The 6,020-nt window shown below is 43.8% G+C and overlaps 1 pseudogene; it reads left to right on the top strand.

Moving 5' to 3' along the window:
* Positions 1 to 4,723: 4,723 nt before the first annotated feature.
* Positions 4,724 to 5,679, top strand: LOC127231702 (tubulin alpha-1B chain-like; annotated as a pseudogene).
* Positions 5,680 to 6,020: the final 341 nt, after the last annotated feature.

The raw sequence follows: 6,020 nt of genomic DNA on the forward strand, positions 1-6,020 counted from the left end.
TTAGAAAACCTGGTTCAGGAACAGCTAAATTCTGGACATATCGAGGAATCAACCAGTCCTTGGAATTCTCCTGTATTTGTTATCAAAAAGAAATCTGGTAAATGGAGAATGCTTACAGACCTGAGAGCCATCAATAAAGTTATCCAGCCAATGGGCTCTCGACAGCTTCGAATGCCCTTGCCTTCTTTGATACCCAAAGAATGGCCTATTATAGTTATTGATTTAAAGGATTGCTTCTTCACTATACCTTTACAAGAACAAGATAAAGAGAAATTTGCCTCCATGGTACCTAATTACAATAATTCTCAACCGGTGAAGAGATATCAATGGAAGGTTTTGCCACAGGGAATGCTAACTAGCCCCACCCTGTGCCAATATTTTGTACAAAAACCACTAGAAATAATTCATAAACATAATCCATAATCTATCATTACATGGATGATATATTGTTAGCTGACTCTAAAGGAGAAATATTAGAAAAAATGTTTGAGAAAGTAAAGGAAGTTTTACCTCACTGGGGATGACAAATTGCACCTGAAAAAAAAATACAAAAAGGAGAGTCTATCAACTACTTAGGGTAGAAAATAGGTCTACAGAAAATTAGACCACAAAAAGTACAGTTCAGGAGAGATTACTACCAAGTCCATTTAAATGAAAACAAACATTCATAGACAATATTTGGAATTTGGGCGTTGTTCTTTCCAAACTACTTCCTGCTGGTAAGGGGCATTGTCATGGGGGATTCTAAGAAGATGCAGAAATCCTGGCTGTAGTCTGTAAGGCTGCTTTGTCCAGCTGTTTTGAATGTAGGATCACCTAGTACTCTGTTTCAGGTGGTCTGGCTTGATCAAACCACATTAGTCTGGAAGGAATCCACAGCCTTTCATTTTCTGTGGAAACAAAAATAGAAATCCTTTTCCCCAGTAACTTGTCCTTCAACTTAAATTTTGGAGTCAAAGCATTTTTTTAATTTAATTTACTATTTTACATGTCGATCCCATTCCCTCTTCCTCCCTCCCTCCCTCCCTTTTACCCTCTCTGCCCTCTCACATGCACTCTAAACACCCTCCCATGCCCCCACCCCAATTCGATATGTAGGGGAATGTCATATAGTAGGGGTCATGTAGGTCTGACAGCTCATGTGAAGTAGGGACTAGGGCTTCTCTGCTAGATTTTCTAGATTAAGGCAGTTATCCCTCCACGGGGGATGTGTTCGCAAAGTCATTTTGTGCTCCAGGGATACATCCTGGCTCCACTGTCTGAGGTCCCTTAGACTGCTCAGTCCTTCTGGCTGAGACCCATATTCAAGGGGGCCTGAGTCAGTCCCATGCTGGCTTCCCAGCTATCAGTCTGGTGGCCTGTTAGCTTCTCCTTGTTCAGGTAAGCTGTCTCTATGTGTTTCTGCCGCCTGGTCTTGTCCTCTCCCTCTGCATCTGAGTTCTAGTTCTACTCAGTGTTTATGTATGGGTGTTTGCTTCTGTTTCCAACAGGCATGAGTTGAGGGCTCCATGGATAAATTAGTTGTTGATCTCACTATCCAGGAAGGGCATTTATGACAGCCTTTCCACAGAAGCTCAAATTGTTAGTTGGCAGCAGTCTTGTAGTTCTCTAGACCTTTCTTTGTGTTCAATTTTATCTTCAAACCAATATTGGCTCCCTCTTTTATGTTCTTCTCTCTCTCTCTCTCTCTCTCTCTCTCTCTCTCTCTCTCTCTCTCTCTCTTTCCTGTCTTCTATTCCTAACCAGGCTCAATCTTCCTGGTCGCACATGTTTTCCTTTCCTCCCCCTCATTTTCTCCTACTTCTCTCTCCATTTGCTGCCCCCTCCACTTTCCCTGTGCTCTGGGGGACTTGTCCCTTCCTGGTTCTGTGAGGAGGGACTTTATATGAATCTCTTAGAATGCACCTTGTATCCTAGTTCCTCTGGTGGTATGAAATATAGGCTGGTGATCCTTTGATCTAGGTCTAAAATCCATATATGAGTGAGTACATACTGTGTTCCTCTTTTTGTGACTGGATTATCACATTCAGGATGGTTTTTTTTCAAGTGCCATCCACTTGCCTGTGAATTTCAAGATACCATTATTTTTTTCTGCAGAGTAGTATTCCATTGTGTAGATGTGCCACATATGCATTATCCATTCTTCAATTGAGAGGCATCTAGGTTGCTTCCAGGTTCTTGCTATTACAAATAATGCTGCTATGAACATAGTTGAACAGATGTCTTTGTTGCATGGATGTGGATCATTTGTGTATATGCCTAAGAGTGGGATTGCCAAGTCCTGTGGTAAACTAATTCCCATTTTCCTGAGGAACCGCCATACTGCTCTCCAAAATGGCTGTATGAGTTTGCACTCCCACCAGCAGTGGAGGAGTATTCCCCTTTCTCCACATCCTCTCCAGCATGAGTTGTCATTGGTGTTTCTAATTTTAGCCATTCTGGCAGGGGTAAGATGGTATCTCAAAGTTGTTTACTTATAAAAGTTGCCATGGTCATGGTGTCTCTTCACAGCTATAAAACCCCTAACACACAGAGAGGAGGGGGAGAGGGAAAGAGAGACAGAGTGGGTGGGCAGGGACAGAGAGATAGAATATAAGAAAGTAGGCTCAAACAGTGAACTTAGTACTGTTGTTCACCTATGTTGTCAAGACCCCAAGCAGCTTTTTAAATATTTATGTTTATGGACATAGACCAATGGTACTCCCAGCTTAGTCACAGAAACTTCTGCTTGCAGTGGATGGTGGTAAGTGCAGAGACTCATGACTACTTAAAGAACTGAAAATAAGTGACAACTGAGTGTTCAGCTCTACACAGAACATTTAAAATCTTTTCTCAAAGACTCAGGGAACATTAGAAGAGGAAATGAAAAGAATATAAGTTGTGTGTTCAGATGTAGTTGGTGTAGAGTCCCTAGATTCTGGTTGTGTTATACTGGTCTTTCTATTGTTGGTGTTTTCTTGTATTGCTGTCTTCCTATCACTTCTTCTAGTGGGTGCAGGTGGAGTCACTCTCTCTTTACCTGCTCTCCCGGTGGGTATAGGTGGGCCGGGTGTTTGATGTCTGCAACTCTGGATGATCCAAGGTCTCTTGGAAGTCTCTCCTCCAGCAGAGGGCAGGAGATGAAATCCAAAGATCAGGTGAGGTCGGCCTCAAGATGGTCCCACGTGGATAGGCAGGTCCATTGTACTCAGAGCAGACCCAGGAAGTTCCACGGAGGTGGAGGGGTTGTTGGACACCCCACTCTGGCTCAATGCTCACTCAGAGTATTGAGCCCAGGAGGACAAAGGGTGAGGAGAATGCAGTCTCTGGGTGGTGCATGGAGCAGAGTACCAGGACTGTACTATCCAGGGCCAGGATGTAGTGGGGAGTGAAATGCAGAGCTAACCCAGGGAGTTCCCAGGGTAATAAGGTCCTGAGTATAGGTGGGATTTTTTTTTCTTTAGAGTCTCATCACTCAAAATAACATAATGGTTAGTTTCTTCTGTTGTTCAGATCTGTGTGCCTAGGGACTACTCCTTCCCAATAGGGCAATTCTTTCTTGTGACTAACAATAACATCTCATCTCTGAGTAAGGCCTTGTGCCCTTGCCTGGTCTACTCCATTTTTCTTGTCTCTTTATTTATCACTGTCTGATAGTCTCTGGAGAGAGATTTGCAAGGAGCCTCAGTGTCTTTCTGTCCCTCTAGCTATATATAAGGAGTCTCAGGAAACTCTTCAGAGCTCCTCTATGCTGCAGTCCTTTGGTGTCTCACTAGAGACAGTGTCTGTTATTTCATTCATGGTGCTACAACACTATTCCTGAGGCAGGGTGGCTTAGAAACAACAGGAATTTACTCATAACTGTTCTGGAATCTGTGAAATCTATCATCAAGGCACCATAAGAGTCTATATCTAATGAGGACCAGTTTCCTGCTTCATATGTGGTGTTAGTTATGGTTTTCTCCTATCCCAACAATGGCCAGTTCCTGAAGGGAGGTCTAAAAACTAATGCCAGCAAAGGAATGAACTTGCCAGCAGACGGAGGGCAAGCAGGCAAAATGCAATCATTTCCTTCTTTTGTGTTCTTTACAGAGGCTGACACCAGAAGGTGGGTAGATTCTCACTCACCTCCCAAGAGCCAGACATATGGTAGGTATTCCACTCCAAATGACTCAATCAAGAAAAACCCCTCACAGGTGTTCCCAGCAGCTTGGGTTTAGTTAAGTCTAGATATAGTCAAGTTGACAGTGCAGAATAGCCAGAACACAGGGTATCTTCTGGAGGCATGGTCACACATGGTGGAGGGGCAGGACAGCTCTTTGGGTCACCAGTTTCATGCATGAGGTATCCATCTCCATGATCTAATTACCCCTAGAAGCTTCTGCCTCTTGCTACCAGCATACCAGTTACCACATGTTCAGCATACACACTTACAGGGATTGTAAACATTCAGATTATGGCAGAAAGGAAGTAAATCATATGATCTGTGAGATTCAGGGTACCTGTCTTAGTCAGTGTTCTGTCTCTGTGAAGAGACTCCAAGACCAGGGCAACTCTTATAAAGAGCATTTTATCAGGGCTGGCTTTCAGTTTCAGAAGTTTACTCCATTGTCATGGTGGGGAACTTGGCAGACACTGAAGTAGCTGAGTTCTACATCTGGATGTGAAGGCAGCAGAGGGAGAGAGTAAGAGAGAGGGAAGTAGTGAGAGAGAGAGAGGAAGGTACCTGCCAATAAACTGTACCCATGACCACTACATCATTGGCAAGGAGATCATTGTCCTTGTTTTGGAGCTAATTAAAAAACTGACTAGTGTGCAGGCCTTTAGGGCTTCTTTGTCTTCCACAGCTGTATGGGGTGAACTGGCTCTGGGTTCATCTCCTTGCTGATAAAGGGGCTCTCTCTTGATTACAGAAAGAAGTCCTAGCTGGAGCTCTCTATGTACTCAGACCATATGTTTACACTGATGTGGTTGAGATCTACAATTCCATCCTCACCACCCATACCACCCTGGAGCACTCTGATTGTGTCTTCATAGTTGACAGTGAGGCTGTATATGGTGAGGCATCTGGTGTAGAAACCTTGACATTGAGCACCCAACCTACACTAACCTTAACTGCCTTATTAGCCAGATTGTGTCTTCTATCACTGCTTCCCTCATATTTGATGGAGCCCTGAATATTGACCTGGCAGAATTCCAGACCAACCTAGTGCCCTACTCCCATATCTGCTGCCCTATCCCCACAGATCCCCTGTCATCTCTGATGAAAAAGACTACCATGTGCAGCTTTCTGTAGCAGAGATCACCAATGCCTGATTTGAGCCAGCCAACCTGATGGTGAAATGTGATCCTTGTCATGGTAAATACATGGCTTGTTGCCTGCTGTGCTGTGGGGATGTGGTTGCCAAATAAGTCAATGCTGCCATTGCTACCATCAAGACCAAGGGCAGCACCCAGTTTGTGGACTGTCACCCCACTGGCTTCAAGGTTGGCATTAATTACTGGCCTCCTACTCTGGTACCTGGTGGAGATCTGGCCAAGGTTCAGAGAGCTGTGTGCATGCTGAGTAACATCACAGCCATCACTAAGGTCTGTGCTCATCTAGATAAAAATTTTAATATGATGTGTGCCATGTGTACCCTTTATGTGGTAGGGGCATGGCAGAGAGGGAGTTCTCTAAGGGATTCTGTTGAAGGATGATGTGAGAAAGGAGGAGAGGAGTAACTAGCTATCCTCTTTGTTTTGTTGTTTTTTGTTTTGTTTTGTTTTTTTGTTTTTTGTTTTTGATGTTTGAAGATAAGGTTTTGTTGTGCATAGCCCTGGCTGACCAAGCTGCTTTGAACTCAAAGAAATCCACCTGCCTCTGCCTCCCAAGGAGTTGAAGGAGTTCATCACCACCATCTGGCCCAATTTATTCTTTCAGTTCCTATACCATGCCAAATTCCCCAAACTTCAGCTTCAGCATTAGCTGGCAGACTTCAATGCTTTTAATTGAATTATTTTCATTCTTCCATCATGTCTTCTCTTCTTCATGTGTGCCT

The sequence above is a fragment of the Phodopus roborovskii genome, unplaced genomic scaffold (genome assembly GCF_943737965.1).
Source record: "Phodopus roborovskii unplaced genomic scaffold, PHOROB, whole genome shotgun sequence".
Lineage (NCBI taxonomy): Eukaryota > Metazoa > Chordata > Mammalia > Rodentia > Cricetidae > Phodopus > Phodopus roborovskii.